Raw genomic sequence first — 25,347 nt, 5'->3', positions numbered from 1 at the left:
GGGGTTTCCAGGAAGCCTCTCTTCCACCCAGGTGCTAGCCAGGCCCAATCCTGCTTGGCTTTGGCATAGTGTTTACAATAATTTGCTCTGGGGCACTTTATATTTATCCCATCCTGAAGGAATATCTAAGTTTTGTCTTAGCTAATGGAAGTGAGAAGTCTTGTAATTCAGCAGTCTATCAACTACTTAGTTTCTCTCTGACTGCCCCTCCTTTTGAAAATATATTTTGATCAAAAGTAGACCTAGCCATAATTGCCAAAATTTTGTTTCTAAACTCCTTTTATTATACAGTAAGATCCCTGTAATTGCATATCCACAGTTTCACTTAGGCTGGATCAAAGTTTGAACTACATTATATGGTCAATGTAGTTCAAACTAAAGGTTCCCAACCTTTTTTTGACTAAGGGCCACTTTGACCAGGGACCACTCTCCAACATTAGTACCAAAAGGGTTACAGATCAGTTTTTAGTCAACTTTAGATTTGGTTTTGTCATTTGGGGTGCTGGTTCAGAAAAGTGCATTGGATAGACCACATACAGAACATATGCCATCTGCTCTCCCACAGAAAACCATATTTAATAAGCCTCAGTGCACTATAAGAAGGTTTTGCAAGACCAGTCACTCTTGTTGCAACAGTGTAGTAATGGTGAGGTCACAGACCATATTTTAGTTCTTGCAGACCACTGGTGGTCCACTGACCATAGGTTGGGAACAATTGGTATAGACCCATGTAATGCAGTTGGAACTGACCATATAATGTGGTTCAAACTGCATTACATAGCAGTATAGATCCAGCCTTATACGTGCCCAGTGAAAAATGGTCTCTTCAGGAACTAGCTGAATGCTCCAGACAATTCTATGGTATGCTGGAGGATCTAGCAAATTTCTAGGGATTATCCCTATCTATGAATATCTGGGCCCTCCAGCATAGCTCTATGATATGCAAAGACAGAAAATTAAGTAATTTAATGGTATTTGGTTACATATGAGATTTCAAGTAACTGTGATTGAGTTGGGAACATATTCATCCAGTTACAGATGTCTTACTGGATAATTTGTTGTTGGAATGCATAGATGAACCTGACCAAAAGCATTGCAGAGGTGATGCTGAAAAATGGTACATTCATTCTTTTAACACTGTTATATATGAGACATCGGATTGTCAGAAAAGCCTCAATGTCACATTGTCATAGAAAAGCCTCATTATATGTTCATTGGGGGAAGTCCCACTTAGCCCCCCCCCCCCCCACACACACACCATTGAGAATTCCTTCAGTACAATTTGTGCCATGAATGTTGCAGCCATTAAGTGATGAGCATGAATGTGTAAACCAAGTCAGACTTGTGACAAGCTTTAATTTGACTGCACACTATATGTACCAATGGTTTGAATGTCAAATGATTAGAGCTGTAAAGTTGAAACATTTGACAGCAATGATCCTTCACAGGAGCCATAAACATGAGTGAGTACCCGTGAGTAGTGAATGGGGGAGGCAATTTCTGTTGACTTAAATGCTTTGGTTGGTGGAATGAACAATAGTTTAGAGGTAGGAGAGGGTTGTCTTCAGACTGAATAAACAGAACCATTTCTCACCCAGAACACACTCCAGTGGCAGCTGTTTGCCCTGTAGAGAATTAGTCTTTTGTCTATTCATGATGAACATCTTCAACTGGGGGAAGGGTGGGAGTGGACAGTTTATTTTTCCTCCTCCCCTTTTATGTTTTCTGGCAAAAAAAAAAAGCCAAATGCAGTGATCTGAAGTGGCAAATGAAGTCAAGGCTCAGCACAGCTCTTTCATATCCACTGGGGAGGACACAATGGGCAGAACAAGTAAGTTGTCCCACTGGCTGCATTCCTCTTGTCAAAGGCCGCTGAATGAAACCGCATGCGGTCTGGGGCCTCGGGAATCCTGAAGCTGCCTTGCCCTAATTCATTTAGAACACAATTGTTCCTTCTTACAAAGGGAAAACAAATGTTTAGAGGGGCTCTATTAGGCACCATAGTATAAGGACCATGTGGTATTTATTAAAATATACATAGGGTAAGCGGGGAGAGATAGAAAGAGTTCCCTTAGCTGATGGTGCAGCTACTTGTAATTACTGAGAAAGGAGGGAGAGAGTGGGCAAAAACCTACAGATCATGCAAAACTATGCAAAATGCCTGATACTGCACTTTTTAAAAACTTACAGGAGAACAATAGCCTTTTCCAAAGTTTAGACAACCAAACAATGAAAAAACTTTTTTAAAAAGATAGGTGTTTGTTTTATATGCTATTTAACTATTACTTAAAATACATATCCACAATGCCAATGCTATAAAATAAATAACAACAGGACTGGTCTTAGAGAAATCTACTGATGAGCTTTGTACCCTTAACAAGCTTAGTAAGATTGTTTTTTAAAAAAATACTAAAACAATACATTATGTCAGTGGTTCTCAACCTGTGAGTCCCCAGATGTTTTAGCCTTCAACTCCCAAAAATCCTAACAGCTGGTAAACTGGCTGGGATTTCTTGGAGTTGGAGGTCAAACCATCTGGGGACCCACAGGCTGAGAACCACTGCATTATGGCAATATTTATTATTTTGAGAACAGAGATAGATGATAGTTAGGAGAAAAGTTAGGAGAAAAGGAAGGGGTTAAGACAGCTAGTCTTTCCATGAAAGTTTGAGTGAGTTATTGGAAGATTGTTTATTAGATTATTTTTAGTATAAGCTATCAAGGAGTGCCAACTTTAATAAAATCTGTCATCTCTGTTTAGTTCTCTAGAGTGATATATTTCATGCATTAATTTGTCTCGGGCAGTTTAAAACAGATTTTGGCCACTTGGGTCCTGTGATATTTTGGTTCCCTGCATATCAAGACCCAGGAAATCACTACTGGTACGGTACAGTTCTATTATTTCATTTTATTCCAGTTTTGAAATCAAAGATGATCTGAAAAGTTAAGTAGCATTTGAAATAAGAAGCAAGTGCTTCATGGACTCCTGTTGAGCATTGGACTGTGGCTGGAGCTTGAATCACATTGGATAGCCTTGGACAAATCACATTCCTTCAGCCTCAGGGGAAGGCAAAGGCAATCTTAAATCTTGCCAGGAAAACCCTGCAATCAGGCATGTAGCCGGGGGGGGGGGGGGGGTGGCTCAAAATTCTCATGGTGGTCTGCGAAAAGGCCTTACTGGTACATTATTTAAACTGTTATGTTTATTCATATCATGATCTGATCACCATGCTCAATATATCCCATATGCATGGGGGTATTGGAGTAACAATACAAAAAGGTTTGCTAGGGTAGACCCTCTTTCACTCAGACAAAGCCCCCCCCCCCCCCCGAATCAAAATCCTGGCTACGGGCCTGCCTGCAATAGAGCTGTCTCAGAGTCCACCTTAAGCTGGAAACTACTTGAAGCCACACAACATATTGGAAAATATGGCTCAAAGCCTTCTTTCTATACAGTCTTCTCCCATTTGCTATTAAAGCAATAGGACTTTAGGCAGGATAAGGGCTTTTACCCTCTACATTTTGTCTCCGAAACTGTCCCCATTTGCTCAGTCACCAGTTGTAATGCATGGTCATAAATGTATTCATGTGTCTGATCAGCCATAAAATGTGACCATAGATGCTTCTAGATTTTTCTGTGCCCATATAGAGACTCTACACTTTTTTTCTTTCTCTTCTTCCCTCTTCAAGAAGTAACTACATTACTTCTTTACTTGAAGCTTTTCTGTAATTACCAAAGACTTCAGCAATATATGTATGCATGCACCCACTCACATATATACACACAAGTAAAGATTTTAGTTAAGTAATTTGCATACCATCAGTTTTTTTTAAGGACCTCATCACATTGATGAGGTCCCCTGCATCAATTTGCCACACTCCGTGGCAAATCGGCAGAGCAATTCTGGCACCCCATGCCCTGCCTCACCTGCAGCAGTGCTTCCCCATCACACATGGGGAAGCCTCACCATGTGACTTCCCCCATGCTGGCCTCATGGATTCAAATGGAACACAGGAAGCCTCCCGTGTTCTCAGTGCAGCATCATAGGATGCTTGCACCCCAGTCAAGCCATGGAGCCCAGCCAGAAGTTAACCTACATCATCTGATAGGCAATGTAGGACTCTGTGGCTCAAGTGGGGCAGAAGTATGCTATGACACTGAAAACCAGTCATGTGATGAAGTCCTTACTTTTCTGAAGCTAGTCTCAGAAGGATACAAAAAACTTAGTGTTTTAGTTCGAATGCTTTGCTAATAGAGACTAGTTTCTAATTGAACCAGTCTTCATCTTTCCCAGAAAAGGGACTAACAACTCAGAATTGGTTGCCTGGGTTGCTTTTCTCCCCCTCTCTGCATTTACAAAATGGTGGTATAGGCAGAACTTGATAGCTGCTGGGTTGGAAATTGGTGAATACATGCACATGTGGATTGTGCAAGCATTATTCATGATCTCGGTTCATATACATACGTAGGATTAGTCAGGATTGAAAAGAAAATAGTTTAATTCATTTTTGCATGCTGTACATCATGGTAAAAGAACAATGCTTACATTTTCATCTCCTTTCTCTCCATAGCAAAACCATCTTTTTACAAAAGCAAAGGTTTAGCGATTGAAAATCAGTATCCCTTCAGCATCTCTCTTGCACACATGTGCCATATCCCAACTTTCTCAGGACAGATATGTATGTAATTCATGCCAGGTCCTGGAGCACTTTGATATCCAGCTGAGTCACTAATAATAAATTCCTGCTTGATCCTTGATGACAGCAGAATTGTAAACCTTGTGGATTACTTATTTTGGGGAGTCTTGGGCACTTTTTGTATCCACTCCAGTGAAAATGGACCTGCCTTTTTCCTGGAATGGGATCCAATAAAACTTGTTCTATGGCAGTGTCCCAACCATTTTTGACCAGGGCTCACTTGACCAGGGACCACTCTCCAACATTAGTAGCAAAAGGGGTGGGGGTGGTCATCTCTGTGGAAAGAAGCAGGAATAAATGAAATAAAATAAATAGGATGGAAGTTTGCAGACTGGATTTTCGTTCTTACAGCCCACTTCTGGGCTGCAGCCCACAAATTGTGAACCACTGTTCTATGAAATCAGAAAGAGACCTAATAGACACTTCCAGATTTGTTTTTGTGGTGATGATGAACTCCATCAGGTGTCCCAGAAGTCCCAGAAGTCATCCTTGCACCAGTGGTTCACCTCTGCTCTTCATTTATTTTGAGGGCAGGCCTTCTTTGCTTCACAATAAACAGTATGTTGAATCGAATTAAGTAGTGGAGTTCTCGGAGCAGATGGCAGTTTTAAATTTTGAGCTAAGACACTACCCTTAGGAATGAAGCCGTGGCTTGTGAACATGAGACAAATTCCCACAGCATATCTCAGATATTTTGTGGATACATTTTTTTCAGAAAGCATGACCGTTGGTATACTATAGATCCTATTAATTACATTGTAAAGTTGTGCCTATATATTCTACTGATTGTATTTAATTTAACTCAAATGTATCTCCCTTTGTTAGTATTTCAGTAGTTTGAATGTGTTCTTAGTTCATTGATAAAAAGTATGTATTCATTTGTCTCCAATGGCATGTGTTTAAAAGCTAGGACTCAGTGTCTCTTTTGACACACAGCTATTAGCTTTAAAATGCCTTGGCTACTATGTAATACTTTTATTGTGAATCTCATTTCTTACTGAACTTTTTTAAAAATCGAAATCTCTTATAAATATTGTTATCCTTTGGAGCATGCATGTAAATTACTCCAGTGCGTTTACACAAATCTGAGACATGGGTTTCATTTTGCACTCATTAAAATGTCACCATGTCTATTTCAGGGGCTCCTGCTGATGAACAACATGTTTGAAATGTCAGCTTGAATAATAGCTGCTTGGTTCTGGCCAATACATCTTGGAATTTAGTGAGGCCAAAGCATTTCAGTTTGATCAGTCTAATGTAGCCAAGCAAAATATGCTGAACAAGTTCAAGTTTTCCCTTCAGTGGAAACCTAATCCATTCCTTCTTTCACCCAGATCAAAGTCTCTATGGATACTGCAATTGTCCGCAAATGATGAACCTTGGGTGATGTCATGTGAAATCAGAATTGCGAGGCTAAGCACATTTTGTTAGGACCTTTGAAAAGTTCCTTTGGAAGGACTCTCTTGGAGGAGAGTTTCAGAATGTCATAGAATTTCAAAATAGATGATTGATAGATAGTATACAATGTCACATACAGAATTAAAACAATTAAAAACAATTCATTTACAATACAACAAACTTTGAAATTCATAGGGTTTCACGTAACTCTGCGAAATCCAAGAACAGACTCCCCCAGTGGATATAGGGGTAGTACAGTATTCTAAAGAATGACTATGGTCCCTTCTACATTGCCATATAATGCAGTTTCTGATCCCAGATTATCTACTTTGAACTGGATAATATAGCAATGTAGACTTATATAATTCGGTTCAAAGCAGATAATCTGGGTTCAGAAACTGGATTATATGGCAATGCTGTCTCATTCTCCCATATTAAAAATCCTAAGATTCCAATACTAAGAATGCTTAAGTGGAACATTGATGTTAAATCTACTTACTTGGGTTATAGCATTGTTGTGACTGGGGAAAAAAACCCAGAAAAAGGTAATAGGTTGGATCTTACAGTGCCATATAATCCAGATTAACAGATGAGCCATTCTTTCTGCTTTGAACTGGAGTATATGAGTCTACAATGCCCTATAATCCAGTTCAAAGTGGAGTTAAATCACTACAGACAAAAGAAATAGAGGGAATAATAAGGAACATGAATAAAATAAAAACAGAAAAATATAATGAATTAGAAAAAAAAGATGATATTAAGATGATATAGAACTCCTGAACAATTGGCTTATATGGTAAAAGGAAAGAATTCAAAGTGTTGGCATTGTAATAAAGAAAAAGGTACTTATTCACACATGTGGTGGGAGTGTTCTGAAATTTAAAAAAATCTGGCAAATGATACAAGGAAAAATTCAGGAGATATTCCAGACAAAAATTCAAATTAATAATGATTTGCTATTATGGGGAGTGTTGGATCATCTGAGTATGAAAACTAATTGCCAGGAGTTATTTAAGATAACAATAAGAGCAGCCCATGCAGTGATTGCTAGAGGATGGAAAGACAAATCGAAATGGACGTTAAGTAATTGGAATGATTATATGTATGACCAAGTGCTGTTAGATATTACGGGAATTATGACTAAGCAAGCACCAAGAATGGACAAAGAAAAGATCATTGCAAATAGATGAAAGGTCTACTTCAACTGGGTGAAAAATGGAGGAGCCAACAATCACATCAAAGAAAAAATACAAAGACTCTACCAGCTGGATCTGCAAGTTTAGTAGAAATATATTGTGGATGAGGAGAGAGGGAGAGGGAGGAAGGGAGGGAGACGGAGGGAAGGTGGGGATAATGTAATCTACACCAGTGTAAATTAGCATAATGTCTTTAATATTTGTTGAATTACTCAAGGTTTATATGTGGAACTTTTGGAATTTGGCTTATTGATTTGTGTGTGTGTGTGTGTGTGTGTGTGTGTGTATATATATATATATATATATATATATATATATATATATAATCTAGTTCAAAGCAGATAATATGGATTTTATATGGCAGTGTAGATGGGGCAATAGATTCATGAATTTACAGTGTTGGAAGAGACTGCAGTCAAACCTACTGCCACACTAGAGAACACAATCAAGGTACTTCAGATGGACAGACTTACCTATAGGCTTTCACCTAACCAAGGCTTACCTAAGAAAGAAACCAACTGGGACCTTGTAAAAGACTACTTAAAACAGATGAAAATAGATCTCATCTGCTGAAGACATTCAATCTTAAGGGAAAAAGAAGACTTAGGGGAAGCAGAACAATTATAACATAATATTAATTCCAAATAAACTTAATGGCCATCAAAAGCATGAAGGAAGTCAACAAATATCTATTTTTCTTTTTTCTTTTTTTTTTTACAGTTTTTAGAGTTTCAATTTTTTTCAATTTTTTTCAATTTTTCTCTTTCTTTCCTCTTTTTCTTTTCTCTTTTCTCTCTTTTTCCTACTTTCTATACAAGCAAATGTTCCCTCACTTTCAATGTAAAGGAAACACTATCTTTAGATTTCTTTTTTCATTTTTTTTATTTCATGTGATAAAATTTCAATTAAAAAAATTCAAAAAGGTACTTCTGATAGATGGTGACTCAGACTCTGTTTAAAAACCTCCAGAGAAGGAGACTCCACTACATTCAGGTAGGATTTTCCACTGTCAAACTGGCTCTTGCTATCAGGAAATTCTTCCAAATAGTCAGGTAAATTCCTGTAGTTTGAATTCATTGCTTCATGTTCTTCTTTTCTCTAAGTTAAATGTACTTATTTCCCTAAGCCACTCCTCATAAGGAATGACTTTCAAACCTTGATCACTTTGATTGTCCTTCTCTGGACATACTCCAGCTTGTCAATATCTTTGCAGAACTGTGGCACCCAGAACTGGACAAAAATTCCTTACTAAAGCAAAATGCAAAATGATACAAATGACCTCCAAACAAAGGGCAAAGAAACACCATTATTCTACTTTGGTTTACATTACTTTTACACTCTGGTTTACATCCCTCTTACATTTAAGATCAATTCTTTCAGGTATTTCTGTCTCTTATCTTCCTTGTGGTATAGTGGAGGAGCAAAGCCACCCAGTTTTAATAGCATGCATCTTGCAGTTTCCAGATATGCTGAATATATACAAAGGAAAGAACAGACAAACTTAACCATTTACCTTCTCATTTTTCACAAGTGCTATAAGAGTTTTAAATGTTTTTCTATGTAATTTCAAAATCGTCACATTTAGCCCTTTCCAGTTCTATTAAGAAAAAGATGTCTGGACTTTGTTAAATGCGTATAAAACAAACGTTTATAAATATTGTGGTAGTGTGATGAATTTCACCCATGTGTAGTTTATATATATTCAGGGGGAGTAAAAGACAGTAATAAATCACACAGTAGAAGCAAACTTGAAATAATAACATGTAATAAAATTTGTAATAAAAACATGTCCAGTCCATACTTTGCTTCTGATGGAAGTCCACCTTTTAACAAGCAACCATCTAAAAACCAAGAGGACTTTCCCCCACTTTATTTACACAAAATATATAGGTTTTTTGCACACACAAAACGCTATTGTATACAATAGCCAACAAACATAAATATGGAAATAAAAGGAATTTATTTACAAAAAGAGAGTTTCCATAATATATAACATCTTCATTATATCTAGTTAATAAGTTTGTGCATTTTGGCTGAACCGCAATCCGTTTCTGCTGGCCAGATTCCGGTAGATTCCATATTCGCTTTCATACACCTCCCAAAAACGGGCAAATAACCTGATAGACATTTTCGGTCCACAACTGGAAAATGCAGCTAGATCCTGTCCATTGGTAGTAATGGGAAACTTACAAGGCTCCCTTTTTTGTTCCTGGGATCCTTTCTTTCTTTCAAGCGAGCCTGGTTTGAGCAATGGGGTTAAGGAAGCATCCTTCCTGAGAGCCTTTCCTTTGTTCCCTTCAAGGAAGCCTGGGTTTCAGCAATGGGGTTAAAGAAACAGACACAGCTTGCGTAAGACATGTCATGGTGTTCTTCTATTCCGATTGGCCCAACAGATAGGGCTCACAGGGAAACCTCGTGTGAGTACGACTAGGGGAAGAGGAGTTGTGATCGGCTGACATGTGGTCCCAGAATTGAGAAAAAACATGACGGCTGGGTCCTTGTTGTTACGGCCACCAGAGCAAGCCAAACAAGTCGAATTGGCCAAAGTGATCACTCTGAATCTGTGCATAAGCTTACAAGGTAATCAAGAATTTTAAGTCATATTGATATTTTTAGGGATTTGGGGGTGTTCTGGGCCTTTGGAGAATGGGTGGGCAAATTGTTTCTTGTTCTTGGGTTGGGCAAAAATATGGCCATTTTACATGCCCTATCCTTAAAATTGTCCCCAAAATGTAAAAAATATATTGGGGGTATTTAGGGAGCTAGGGGTCTCTGGAGGATCTTAAGAAAACACAAGAATGGGGTTCAGTGATCACTCTTTCCCCACCCATCCCACACATTATTCCTATTATGCAATCAATTGCTGCTATTTTAGCCATTCATGAATTATTGGCAGAATTAGAGGTTTCCCACAATGACTCCAAATATATTTGGCTGATGGTAAATCTTTTAAAATTTGTAGATATGTTTCCTCTAATGGCAGGGATGCTAGGAAAAGGAACTGTCCAAAAATCTTGAACTGCTAGTCTTATGCTGTTTGGGAAGATTTAATAAGTGTAACTACGGGAGGCTTTGGAAATTAAAATGCAGGAAAGAATGGATATTCTGCATCCAGAGATATGTTTGGCTTGGAATCTATTCGCTTGGGGGTAGGGAATGTTATATTTTCTTTCAACCATTGTTTACAGTGGCAATGACAATGAAATCATAATGATGCTTCACTTTGTTACTTTTCTATGTGACAGTTCATTGGATTCCTGACAATAGAAAAGTCAAGACTTTTCTTGAGGGCAACATAAGGCAGCCCACTCTCATCAGGCTCATATTAAGGAATTCCAACAGAGAAGCAAACCAAGTCTGAAGCCACAAATGTTGGCATGGACTTGAATGTAAAAAGTGTGATTAACTTAAATCAAAGGAAGCAATTCTCAGTCCCTCCTCCCAGGTTGCCCTCATCCCATCCCTGGGTTCAAACTCACTGAAAAACATCACATCCTGTTTCAACTTTGGCTGGTTTTGGCCAATTCTGAAGGGTTTCTGGCATGTTTTTAAGATGTGTGGGAGGTTGAGAAACTCAGAGAGTGAAACCACAGCATTTTGCAATGGTTTTGAGAAATTTGGGAATATGTGTGTGAAAAAAAATGTCTGCTCTCCTTTTATAGGTCTGCGAAATCTCTTGTTTCAGCGGGACTTCAAGGACTGAATGCTCATGGGAAAGACCCTTTAAGAATCCACTGAATTGTCTATGTTGCCATCCCATTTTAAAATATATATCCTTCTAATTACTTTCCTTTCATTTTAATCTCTGTATGATGCAAATATTTAGTTGGACCTCTTTTAACATTTGTAAGCTACAATTTTAAGAGTGGGAAAAGGACTGGATATCAATTTTTATGTTGTTTGGAATCCACCAAGTTGTGTAATCTAGACTTATACTTTCATTAGTTCCACATTAACAATTCTTAGGCACTGTCAAGTTTAGGAAATACATAGTGATTGTCAAGAGCCCTCCATCCCCACCTATGTAGTCAATTGGGTCTGTTTCCCTAACAATTAGGTAGAAGGTAATTAATGTTCTCAACTATTTCCATGCAAGCAATCCCAAGTGTGAGGGGGTTGTCACAGGGACCCTGTCCTAATGGAGATTGCTCACAGGAGGGGATAGAAATGTCAGTCAGTGGTTTCCCAATAGACAGAAATAGATCTCTGTCAACCACAGCAGCTGCTGCCCAGTAGCTAAGAACAGGGGTGGAAGTTGGATTTGGAGTCACTGCATAGCCCAAGTGAATTCCCGCCGTTATTATTCATATCTCTGAAATTTCACATAATCCAGGCCAACCCTACCATGAGACAGAGGGGATCAACTGCCTTATGCAGCAGGTAATAGAGGAAACATTGGTGTCAACCTCCTGGCTGTTCTGCATGAGCTTTGTAACCGTCCTTCTCCACTGAAAGTCAGGGTTGTATATGCCCCCACTGAACTAGCCTGTTGCATCAAATGAGCTGAATGCAAACTTTGGATCCTCTCCTTATGCTGATTTATGCCCCCCTCGATGGACTGTCACCTTGTCGTGGTGAGGGGGCTTGCGTGTTCCGATGAACCTGTGGGCACAACAACTGGAGTCCTGCACTCCCAGGAGTGGCCGCGGGGGAGGTCCCAGACCAAGCACAGTCCGAAGACCCAAAGACCTCAACGGCGGAGCAGGCGGAGGATAACATGGCACATGTTACAACGGCTGCGAAGGCGGAAGAAGGCTGCAACAGACTGAGAAGCCATGGTCATTGTGTTAAACTACATCACCAGTGGAACCTCATCTGTGAAGACTGTGTGTTGATCAGTTGTGCACTGACCTCCACACATTAAAAAAACCCACGCACAGGCGTCTTCCAAAGAAAATAATAATAATAATAATAAAAAAACCAACCAAAGTCCCATGGCGATCAGCGAGTGGCGACGGGGGCAGGACTGTGAAATCTGGAAGCCCCTAGTCACAGACTGGCACATGGGCGGTGGGTACGGACTCAGTCGTTCTACCTCAAGGTCCGAGGCAGTTGAGTAGTTCGGCAGCTGTATCCGCGACTGAGCAGCCCTATTGAGGACCCACACGGGGAGGGGGCTAGAAAAGGTGCCCCAAACATAGTCTGCCTCACTCATCCCTGACTGGACTGCCGCGTCCAGTGGGGTCACCACCCTGCGGCCAAAAAAGAAAAATGAACTTCGGTACGTGGAACGTACGGACACTGATGGACAACAGTGGCAGTGAACGCCCCGAACGCAGAACTGCCATCATCGCAAGGGAGCTGGGATGCTTTAACATCGACATAGCAGCCCTTCAGGAGACCCGGAGAGCAGGAGAGGGACAGCTGAAGGAAGAAAAAGGAGGCTACACCTTCTTCTGGAAGGGACTGCCCGAAGAAGACCAAAGAATGCACGAAGTTGGCTTCGCTATAAGAAATGATCTGATGAAACATCTGTCTGAAGCACCCACTGGCATCAACGAACGACTCTCCACCCTCCGAATTGATCTTGCCAAAAACCAACGGGCAACCATCATAAGTGCCTATGCACCAACACTAGATGCTGATGAAGACATCAAGGAGAAATTCTACTGTCAGCTGGACACCGTCCTATCGGGGATACCTAAGGAGGACAAAATCATTCTCCTGGGGGACTTCAATGCAAGAGTCGGGCGAGACTTCGACCTGTGGCCAGGGACCATAGGAAAAGACGGGGTTGGAAACAGCAACTCGAATGGCATCCTGCTTCTCACCAAATGTGCGGAGCACAACCTTGTCATCACCAACACGCTCTTCCGCCAGAAAAACAAGTTCAAGACATCATGGAAGCACCCCCGGTCAAAGCACTGGCACCTCTTAGACTATGTAATCACACGTTTCAGAGACCGCCGTGACGTGCTCCTCACAAGAGCCATGACAGGTGCTGACGACTGCTGGACCGACCACAGGCTAATCCGATCCACGATGGCTATCAAGATCGCCCCCAAGCGCAGACTCCAAGGAAGAAAGACAAGGCGCAAAATGAACACCCAAGCCCTTCAGGAGCCCTCCAGGCGAGCCCATCTCCAAACAGCACTCAAGGACCATCTACCCACAGTACACCCCGAAAATGTTGAGGAACATTGGAACAAACTGAAGACCTCCATCATCCAAGCCTGCGAAGAAACTATTGGATACCAAGCCAAGAAACATCAAGACTGGTTTGACGAAAATGACATCGAGATCCAACAGCTAATCGACAAGAAAAGGAAAGCCTTCCAAACATGGCAGAGAGACATCAACTGTGCTGCTAAGAAAAAGATCTACGCCAGTGCAAAAGCTCAGGTCCAAAGAAGGACCAGAGAACTCAAGAACATCTGGTGGACAAAGAAGGCTGAAGAAATCCAACACCTGGCAGATACCCATAATGCTCAAGGATTTTTCAAAGCCACAAAGGTCATCTATGGACCAAGAAACCATGGCATACAGCCTCTACGCTCATCAGACGGAACCAAACTCCTGAAGGACCAAAAGTCAATTGCACTACGTTGGAAAGAACACTACCAAAGCCTCCTAAACCGCAGCTCCAGTGTGGCCGAAGAGGTCCTCTTACAAATCCCGCAACAACAAACCAGGGATGAGCTTGCAGCACTGCCTAGTTTGGAAGAAGTCAGCAATGCCATCAGCCAACAAAAGAACAACAAAGCCAGCGGACCGGATGGGATCCCTGCTGAAATCTTTAAAGAGGGAGGACCTGCGCTGACACACCAACTCCACCAGCTCATAGAAAAAGTGTGGGTGACCGAGAAAATCCCAGCAGACTTCAAGGATGCCACCATCATCACCCTCTACAAAAAAGGGGAAAGAACAGACTGCGGAAACTATCGAGGTATCTCCCTTCTAACCTCTGCTGGAAAAATCCTCGCAAGAATCCTTGCAAACTGTCTTCTGCCCCTCTCAGAAGACACCCTCCCAGAATCCCAGAACGGCTTCCGCCCCTCCAGAGGAACTGTGGACATGATCTTCACTGCGCGACAGCTCCAAGAAAAATGCAGAGAACAAAATCAACCTCTGTACATGGCATTCATCGACCTTGCAAAGGCATTCGACACAGTGAATCGCAGCGCTCTCTGGACCATCCTCCAAAAAATCGGGTGCCCAAGCAAATTTGTGAACATCCTGCGGCTCCTCCACGATGACATGATGGCAACAGTCTTGGACAGCAATGGCTCCCAAAGTGACCCATTTAAGGTGGAATCGGGTGTCAAACAGGGATGTGTTATTGCCCCAACTTTATTCTCCATCTTCATTGCTATGATACTTCACCTTGTTGATGGGAAGCTTCCCACCGGAGTGGAAATCATCTATCGGACAGATGGCAAGCTGTTTAACCTCAGCAGACTGAAAGCCAAAACCAAGGTCACAACAACATCTGTTATAGAACTCCAGTATGCTGATGACAATGTCGTCTGTGCGCATACAGAAGAAGATCTACAAGCCACTCTCAACACCTTTGCAGAAGCATACACAAAGCTTGGCCTGTCACTGAACATCGAGAAAACCAAAGTGCTGTTCCAGCAGTCACCAGCCGTCCCCTCTCCAATGCCAGAGATACAGCTTAATGGTGTAACATTAGAAAATGTCGACCATTTCCGCTACCTTGGCAGCCACCTCCCCACCAAAGTCAACATCGACGCCGAAATACAACACCGCCTGAGCTCTGCAAGTGCAACATTTTCCCGAATGAAGCAGAGAGTGTTTGAGGACCGGGACATCCGTAGGGATACTAAGGTCCTTGTCTATAAAGCTATTGTCCTCCCAACCCTGCTATATGCCTGTGAGACGTGGACTGTCTACAGACGTCACATGCAGCTCCTGGAACGATTCCATCAGCGCTGCCTCCGGAAAATCCTGCAAATCTCCTGGGAAGACAAGCGGACAAACGTCAGCGTGCTGGAAGAAGCAAAGACCACCAGCATTGAAGCAATGGTCCTCCAACATCAACTCCGCTGGACAGGCCACGTTGTCCGGATGCCTGACCACCGTCTCCCAAAGCAGTTGCTCTACTCTGAACTCAAGAACGGAAAACGGAATGTTGGTGGGCAGGAAAAGAGATTTAAAGATGGGCTCAAAGCCAACCTTAAAAACTCTGGCATAGACACTGAGAACTGGGAGGCCCTGGCCCTTGAGCGCTCCAGCTGGAGGTCAGCTGTGACCAGCAGTGCTGCAGAATTCGAGGAGGCACAAGTGGAGGGTGAAAAAGAGAAACGTGCCAGGAGGAAGGCGCGTCAAGCCAACCCCGACCGGGACCACCTTCCACCTGGAAACCAATGCCCTCACTGCGGAAGAAGATGCAGAGCAAGAATAGGGCTCCACAGCCACCTATGGACCCACAAGGAAACCCATGATGGAAGACCATCTTACTCGTCCAACGAGGGATCGCCTAAGTAAGTAAGTAAGTAAGTAAGCTGATTTCAGCTGGCCCCATGATTAATGTTTCTAAAATAACAGCAACAGAGGGAAGGCAGGCTTTAAACTAGAAGTTGGCTTTCAAAACTTTGCTTGCTTGGGCACAATTAACTATGACCCTTGGTATGACCATTACAAGCAACTATCCCCTCCCAGTAATTAGTTTACCAAAAACAGTCGAACATACAGTTATGGCGTTTTACACTTTATATTTTAGTTTACTGTGATATTTAAATAAAGTTTGAAAGAGATGATTAAATTTTTCAATTCCAACTTCTCCATTTTTTCTTATTGGAGAAAATCTATTAAGCAGGAAAGAAAAAAAGGAAGACCTTCATTGTGTCTTCACAGCTAGAATGAGGAATAGTGCTCTACTTAGAAATTTCCTCAAAGCATTTCTATGCTGAAATTGCTGAAAACTTCCCAACACTTAAAAAATAGAACAACTAAACACACAATATTAACAGAAATATTTATTTAATTCATATTAGATTCTTTGGCAAAAGCATGTAAAAATACATTAATTCTTGGGAGTATTTAAATTCCCAGTGAGGAAAAAATTCCAAAAGGAGTAAGAAATAATTAATTTCCCTCAAACCTTCCTCTGTTCATTTGTAAATCTTCAGAATGCCTACAGAAACTTGGGCAAATATTTTCCTCTAGTAATATAAGTCTTTACTGAATAGCTGAGACCTCTTTTGGTCTCATACCAACTACGTCTCCAGCTGAGGGCAGGAAATCCAAATTGCTTTTCCAATTAAACCACAGGAAAACCCCCGGCCTTTACTTATCTCCAGGAGAGTTAATAGCAAACAGATGCATTGCCTATGTTAAGGCACTTTTAGTGTTTATTTATTCAATATTCATTCAATTTTTAGGCTTCTGGGTTAAAAAGACACTCTTCAGTCCTCATCTACTCTTTAGAATTGGCTTCTAAATAAGCCAAAAGATTTCTTATTCCTAATCAATGGCCATCTCCCTCTAACTTACTTTGAAATAACCCCATTTGCTAACAGGGTTAAAGACTCTAGGCATTTCAGCACCCTGATTCAATTATTAAGACTGTAATTCCAAAATGTATTGATGCTATTATTATTATTATTATTATTATTATTATTATTATTATTTGCAATATATGTTACAACAAATCTACTGTGTCAGTGTATTTTTGTGGTCAGAATTTTTATACAGCACTAAGAAATTGAATAAATATAAAGCTCTTTGGATTTATTTATTCCTTTTGGATCCCACTTTTCCTCCAAGAGAATCCAAGACCCAATTCTCGATGACTGTTGGATATATCAGGCTAATTGGTCATCACTAGCTTAGAGTCACCTTGTCACACAAATGGTGCTACATGTCATAGCCATGTTTAAATATTTGAGGAATGACATATTCAGGATGAAGGAAGCTTGTTTTCTGCAGTTCGAGAGAGAGGAATGGATTGAAATGACAGGAAAAGGGATTTCATCTAAACATCAAGAAGAACTTCCTGATGATAAGAGTGGAAGTTGAGATCTCATCTACACTGCTTTGTAAAATCCAGATTATCTGCTTTGAACTAGATTATATGCAGTGTAATAATAATAATAATAGTATGTCTTACTCACCTCTCTTCGCGGCTTGAGGTGGGATACAACATCACTAAAAACACATTATCTTCTAAAAACAACCTGAAAAATGCACATACTAAAACATATTTCTACAAAATATGTTTAAAATGCACAGAAGAAAGATTAACATAAGGTGCAAGTTCAACATCCATAATTAAAACTGGCTGGGTAAGCCTGCTGGAAGAGATAGGTCTTCAAATGTGTTTTAAGTTCCGACAACTGATCTAACTATTGAAGCTCTTCCCGCAGGTTGTTCCACATTCTTGGCGCAGCCAATGAAAAGGTCCACTGAGTGATGGTTGTCAGTCAAATTGTGGCAGGCTGGAGGAACTAAATTTTCAAGTGGATTGTATAGTAGAAGGTGATTCTGTAGGCAACCTGGACCGAACCCTGTAGGGCTTTAAAAATCAAATCCCACACTTTATACTTTGCCATTGATAGCCAGTGGAGTGACTTTAGTATAGGTATAGTATGTTAACTCCTAGATGTTCCTGTAACCTATCCAGATGCCGTACTTTGAACCAACTGGAGTTTCCAAACTTGGACTAATGGTAGCCCAATGTAAAGGGCATTGTAGAAGTCCAGCCTTGAGGTTACCAATGTATGCACGATCATGCACGATCATCTTCAGGTCCTCCAAATCTAGGAAGGGGCACAAGCTGGCATAATTGCCAGATCTGATAATAAGCACTCCTTGCCGTTGCATCTACCTGGCCTAACATTTGGAAAGATTGATCCAGGAACACTCCCAAGCTGCATATATAGTCTTTCAGGAGTAGTGCAACCTCAACCAGGACCAGTTGACATACCTCCATCCCAGATTAGGACCCTTGATGGCAAGCACCTCTATCTTGTCTGGATCCAGTTTCAATTTGTTTTTCCTCATCCAATCCATTATCTCCTCCAGGAAATCATTCAGAGTAGACATGCTATCCTTAACTGACACTGTTTTTGAAGGCATGGAAAAATATATTTGGATGTTTCAGCATACTAATAACACCCCGTCCCATGCCTCCAAATGATCTCTTCCAGTGGTTTCATATAAATATTAAAAAGCATTGGGGATAGGATGGCACCTTGTGGGATGCCACCTATCAACTCCTTTTTTGAGGAGCAGCTATCCCCAAGCATCACCATTTGGAACCTGCCTTAGAGGTACAACTGGAACCACTGCAACTCAGATTCCCAACCCCTCCAGATGCTCAAGAAGGATACCATAGTCGATGGTATCAAAAGCTGCTGAGGAGCCTAGAAAGACCAACAGGTACATAAACCCACTGTCATTGTTTTTTGTTTGTTTGTTTTTTTATATTGAGATCATCCACTAAGGCGACCATAGCAGTCTCGACTCCATATCCTGCTCTGAAGCCAGTTGGAAATGGTGCAAGGAAGTGTGTCATCCAAAATTGCCTTAAGTTGTATGTTGCATCTCCTCCCTGGATGACCAGCCAAGAAGGACAGGGATCAAGTTTCAATGGGGCTTATGAGCATGTCCTCTGGAAAGATCTAGTTTGCATTTAATGGTGAGACAGAAATAAGGAATATGTGTCAAAATACTGGAGCAAGTAAAATGTGCTTATTATTCCATTTACATGTTTACCCTCATCACTTAGACATTTTCACATAAAATGTGAAATGGAGCAAAAATTATACCTTTCATACATAATGGACAGGAACTGTATTTTGTACACTGGTATTTTCTTGTTATTGTTGCAGTATGACTTTGGATAGTTTTCAACTTTCTTAGTAAGATTTGTTTTGGAAAGAGTTTGCCATTGCGTTCCATGTCTTAATACGGATTTGAAGCCGAGTTTTCTGGAATCCTTACTAAGTCCAACACTCAAACTGCTACACATGGATGCAAAGTCCAGCTGAAAAGAGGCTCTTAAGATGAGAAGAGGCTTTAGATTGAAGTGCCATCAGTTCCTAGGGGTTCTGTAGGTCATCAGATTAAGCAATGGCACCTCTGTGCAAGATAAAACAGAAATGAAAAAAGAAAGAGATGGCAAAGGAATGGAAGGAAAAATACCATGCACATATGATACCAGATGAGAAGCAAAAGAAAACAGAGAAATGTACAAATATATTGTTTGGATATCCTCCCATGAAATTATCATGTCTGCACATGATGATTTCAAATATATCTCCAGTATTCATCTATAAGCATTGTCTATTTGAAATAACAATGAAAAGAACAGAATATCAAATATTTGTAAAATGCTTTAGTTCTGTAGCAAACTGCAAAGCCCAGGATTCCAGAGGTTGTAGCTATGACAGTTAAAGTGGAATCATAGTGCTATAAATATATCGTGTGTTATGGCTTTCTGTCTCACAAGCAGAAAGTTCTGGGGTCAAAGTATATGCTATGCCAAACACTTAGTATGCAGTGCACTTATATGGCAGTGTAGTTGGGGCCTCATATTCCCATGTTCAAACCACTATGCCATTTTGGCTCCCGTAAAAATTAAACTCATCATAACTGAAAAGACCCATGTCATGACCTTTGTTGCAGCTGATCTGCTTAGACCCATTCATGCTCTGACACAAGCAATGAGCTCATCCTTTTGTGCTTGCTCACAATCCTTGCAAATGTTGCCAACATCTCTCTGTGAAATGAGTGATTGCTCTTTGAAAGAATTTTGCTAAATTACTACAAGAACTATCCCAAATGTAATATTCCTCCCAAAATCCCAAATCAGTGCATGTCCTTTAGCCCATATTTGACCTAATAAATACCCTAAAGAATACCCTAAAGATTTAATCCTTTGTAAACTTTCAGCAGGCAGCCAAAAACAGTGCATGGCATTCAGTAACTGCTGTTTTAACTAGTTTAAAACTAGATTCTATAATTCTTTTTAGACTTTTTAAAGAAGTTTTAAAGAGTATTTTAATGTGTGCGCGTGTGTGCAGTTTTAATTGGCTTTTGTTTGTTCATCAACTTGGGAGTGCTTGCGAGTTGGAGACAATACAGAAATACACTGAAATAAATTTTTTAAATGCCATCCAACAGATCACAGAGGTTCTGAAGGAACAATGGCATGTCAAGAAATAGTCTGAGGCTGTAAAGATGTCACTTGGCCCAGGATGATATTACTAATTCAAGTTTTACAGGCTAAGAATAATGCACAGTGTACATTGACTTTACTCCTGTAAGTTGTAGTTTGGTGAGACCTCAGCACTCTTTCACAGAGAGGGCTGATAACCTTGTAAAATTCCCAGGATACATAGCCTTGAGCCATGGCAGTTAAAGTGGTGTCAGCCTGCATTAATTTTGCAGTGTACTTACTTACTTAGGCGATCCCTCATAGCTCGAGGATGATTGTCTTCCAGAGTTAGTGTCTTGGCAGTGGGTCCTTAGGTGGCTTTGGAGCCCTATTCTTGATCCGCATCTTCTCCCACAGTGAGGACATCAGTTTCCAGGTGGAAGGCGGTCCTGGTAAGGGTTGGCTTGACATGCCTTCCTCTTGGCACATTTCTCTCTTTCACCCTTCATTTGTACCTCTTTGAATTCCACAGCACTGCTGGTCATAGTTGACCTCCAGTTAGAGCACTCAAGGGTCAGGGCTTCCCAGTTCTCAGTGTCTATGCCACAATTTTTAAGGTTGGCCTTAAGCCCACCTTTAAATCTTTTTTCCTCATTTCCTGTTCTTGAGTTCGGAGTAGAGTAGCTGCTTTGGGAGATGGTGATCAGGCATTTGGACAACGTGGCCAGTCCAGCGAGTTGATGGCAGTGGTCTTTGCTTCTTCCAGCACACTGACATTTGTTGGCTTGTCTTCCCAAGAGACAGGCGGACCCTGTGTTGTTGTATGCATGGTCACTATATTCACCTAATGCTATACAGCTAAGCAATTTTTAAACATCTTTCACTATGTATAAAATTAAGGACATATTATTTTGTAAGCCAGTGGAATGTGATGACTAGCTTGCTGATGCATGTGTTCCAAGGTTTTGATTAAATTTTAAGAAAATGATTGAATATGTGGAATTGGTCTCTAAATTGGTTTATAACCTTGGACTATTCCTGGAGTAACATGGAGCCAAGTCACCATCATAGTGAGGTGAAAGCAACCTATCATTATTAAAAATATTGTTCCAAACAAATGCTTGGTGATATTTACATGGAACCCATGTGCTGCTGATTCCACTGACTGTCTTTTCCAATTGAACGCTCCTGTGTCTATAGCTTGAAAGCTCCATCCATAGATTGCTTTACCAGGAAAAAAGAAGTACTAATGTAGTATGGTTCATCTTGGAACTGAGAGATCCATTGTAAGAAGTTTACCAGTCTGGAATACAATGTAAGAAGAAGTTACATTTACTGAAACTTCCTCCAATCTGTATTAGGACTGGCAACATTCCCAGCCAGAAGAGGAAGATGGAAGTGCACTGTGGGCATGAAAACACCAATTAAAAATGAGGAGAGCTGATTGGTCATGCAGGAGCCAGATGTGCACATCCACAGAAGAGCCCCTGGCTGCTCTTTCACACTTGGGGGAAAAAGGAATCACCTCTGCCCCTTGGATGATCAGTAGAAGTACCCTGATGGTGGCTTATGCTCTGCCAGACTTCTAACTGGACACCAGCCATCTGTGGGTTTATGTGCCTTCAAGCTGTCCGTTGACATTCCCAGCCTCTCCTGGTTGGGAATGTTGCCAGTTCTAATGCAGACTTATGGCAACGCCATGGCTTCCACAAGGTTTTCTTAGTCAAAGGAATGCTCAGAGATGGTTTTGTCAGTTCTTTCCTCTAAAACTCCATATTCACTGGGGTTAGGGGGTGCAGGGCCTGTGTAAAAGAGGAGAAAATGCAAATAAAATACTATTACTTTACTTGAGAAAACACTTCTTCCAGAATCTCTAGGTTCGCTAGCATAATTCTGTGGTCAACTTCCAGCAGAAATTGAGCATAATGTTGGAATAGAGGGCCTAGAGATCATATCAATGGATGAATACGCAAATCCATAATAGTTAAACCACAAATGCCAAGGATAGACTATACACTATCTGGTATTTGTTGCTAGTCTCCTGTCCAAGTACTCACCAGGATTGATCTACTTAGCTTCCAGATGGTATCTGGTGCCTTTAGCATATTTAAGCCCTAGCTAAAGGAAAGGTTTTCCCTTGACATTAAGTCCCGTCGTGTCTGACTCTGGGGGTTGGTGCTCATTTCCATTTCTAAGCCGAAGAGCCAGCATTGTCCATAGACACCTCCAAGGTCATGTGGCTGGTATGACTGCATGGAGCACTGTTACTGTCCCACCGGAGTGGTATCTATTGATCTACTCACATTTGCACATTCTTGAACTGCTAGGTTGGCAGAAGCTGGGGCTAGCAGCAGGAGCTCACGCCGCTACCCAGATTTGAACTTGTGACCTTTCAGTAAGCAAACTCAGTGGTTTAACCCACTGTGCTCCTATTTAAGCCTTCATGCTCCTTCAAAATAGCCAGTAAAAATGAACGGGGACGTTTGCAAAGTTTGAGCCTTCTGATCTCTATTTATTCAAAATGTAATATAAACAAATGAGACACAATATAGACTATACTTTCTATTACTGTCAAGAGCATGGTTTTAAAACAATTATGTAATTTATGAATTATCCGCACATTATAAATAACTATAAACATATATAGATGGACATTGAAATAGTAATACAAAATATTATGATTATATATTGCTGCATTAGAGTTCCAAACAAAGACTCATACTTACCAATATCAAAACTGCATTTTGGAAGTGTTTCATTCATGGTCAACTTGATGGCAAATAACAATATTTTTACATTCCCAAATGACTTGAAAAAGAAACACTTCTAACCTAATAGTGTTGAGTTTTATATATATTTTAAAATATGTGCTTCTAGCTTATCTTGAATATTTTAAATGAATAGAAACATCAAGTCATAAATACAGAAATGTATGAAGGGATACCCTGGGGCAAGATCATGAGAAAAGGCTATTTATGGAATATGATAAGAATGAAAGAGGAGAAAGGACTGATGTGTTTTTGAGTATTCATGTGTGTGTGTGCATATTCTTTTCTCCGTGCTATTGTTGTTATAGCTCATTGTTTCCCACCAGGGTTTGTATTCAGTTTGTTTACAAGTCTTTCAGCAAGTCACTTCTGGTTGTAGACACAGTATACTGTACTCCTAGTTCCAAATTGAATGCTCCCTTCACATATGTTATTTTAAATATTTTTAAAATGACAATAAATTTAACAATTCTCATCTTTTTATACAAATATGGTGTTGCAATTTAATAAGGAATCCTGGAGTTTGAATTTAAGCATAACATTGCCCTCTTGTGGACAAACAGTTAAGTAGCAATTTTAAAGCTATGTGTTGTCGAAGGCTTTCATGGCAGGAATTGTGAGTTTTCTGTTCTGTATGGCCATGTTTCAGAAGCATTCTCTCATGACGTTTCACCTGCATCTATGGCAGGCATCCTCAGAGGTTGTGAGGTATGTTGGAAATTAGAAAAAGGGGGATTATATATCTATGGAATGTCCAGGGTGGGAGAAAGAACTCGTGTCTGTTTGAGGTAGGTGTGAATGTTTCAATCGGCCACCTTGATTAGCATTTGATTAGCAAGAAACAATCAGGGCCAGCTAATCACCTCCCAACAAAGGATTCCCCCAGGCAATAAGAAGCCAGACCTGGAAACTGCTAGGCCATTAAATGCTAATGAAGGTGGCCAAGTGAAACATTCACACCTACCTCAAACAGATAAGAGTTCTTTCCCCCACCTTGAACATTCCACAGATATATAGACCCCACAACCTCTGAGGATGCCTGCCACAGATGCAGATGAAATGTCAGGAGAGAATGCTTCTGGAACATGTCCATACAGCCCAGAAAACTCAAAACAAACCAATTTCAAAGTAGTATTAAAAAAATTCTTCCAACAAATCTGGACTAGTAAAACATAAAAAGTTTCGACTCAAACACTTTTATTTCTGCACTTCTCCTGGAATATACAACAAGCTGGGACATTTTTTGTGATCGGCCCCTGATTTGTTTACTATCAAAGAGAGTGAATAGCTATTAATCCAATGAGCCTGTGACAGACAAAACCTTCCTGAAAGAAAACAGATTGGCACTGATAATAGATGATCCAAAATAAAAGCCAGAATTGTGTTGGATTAGGAATGTCTTGGCATTGAAATAATATACCGGTATATCTCCTCTAAAGTTGGTGTGGAAACATTTTGGTTAGTTTGATAAACTATTTGGATTATAATTCCAAGGACACCTCCCAGCCATCACAGCCAAGTAACTTTTCCAAATTCTAGCAAGGACACAAGCAATTTTTCACTTTCTTTCAACCATATGTAGTGAAAATTGAATGACTCCCTCCTATATAATTCAGGCTACTTTCCCCAGCCATTAAACACACACATACTGGATGAGGTACATGCCAGTTTGCAACATATGGAAATGATTTTGTGGCATATAATGAGAAGTCTGGCATGGAGTTTTAAAAGGAGCATTGTTTTATTGCTAGTCTGGTACATGTTCACTTGTAAACATAGCTGGTTTCTGGAGAGTAATGTGGCTGCTTTGATGGAGCACAGGAAATGGAAAATAGTCAAACTTCCCTATCATCTAGAACTGGGAGAGCTCGGGCTCATCTACATTTGCAATAAACTCCAGGGGCCAGTGTGGACTGGGATAAGCTACACTGATTATATCTATCCCACAGTGGCCAAATCCTAACTGTCACTGTCACAGTGCTGCCGAACACCCACTGGCTCAGAAAAGACATCTCCATGCAAGCAAGGGCCCCATCTGCACTGCCATGTAATGAATGCCATTTGGAACTGCATTATACGATCAGTGAAGACCAGTATTTCTCAACCTGGGGATCAGGACACCTGGGGGGTCCTGAGGGGGTGTCACAGTAGTCACCAAAGACCATCAGAAAACACAGTATTTTCTGTTGTTCATGGGGGTTCTGTGTGAGAAGTTTGGTCCAAT

This window comes from Anolis sagrei, chromosome 2 (assembly GCF_037176765.1).
Source record: "Anolis sagrei isolate rAnoSag1 chromosome 2, rAnoSag1.mat, whole genome shotgun sequence".
NCBI classification, from domain to species: Eukaryota; Metazoa; Chordata; class Lepidosauria; order Squamata; family Dactyloidae; genus Anolis; species Anolis sagrei.
Note: the sequence above shows the minus strand (reverse complement) of the source record.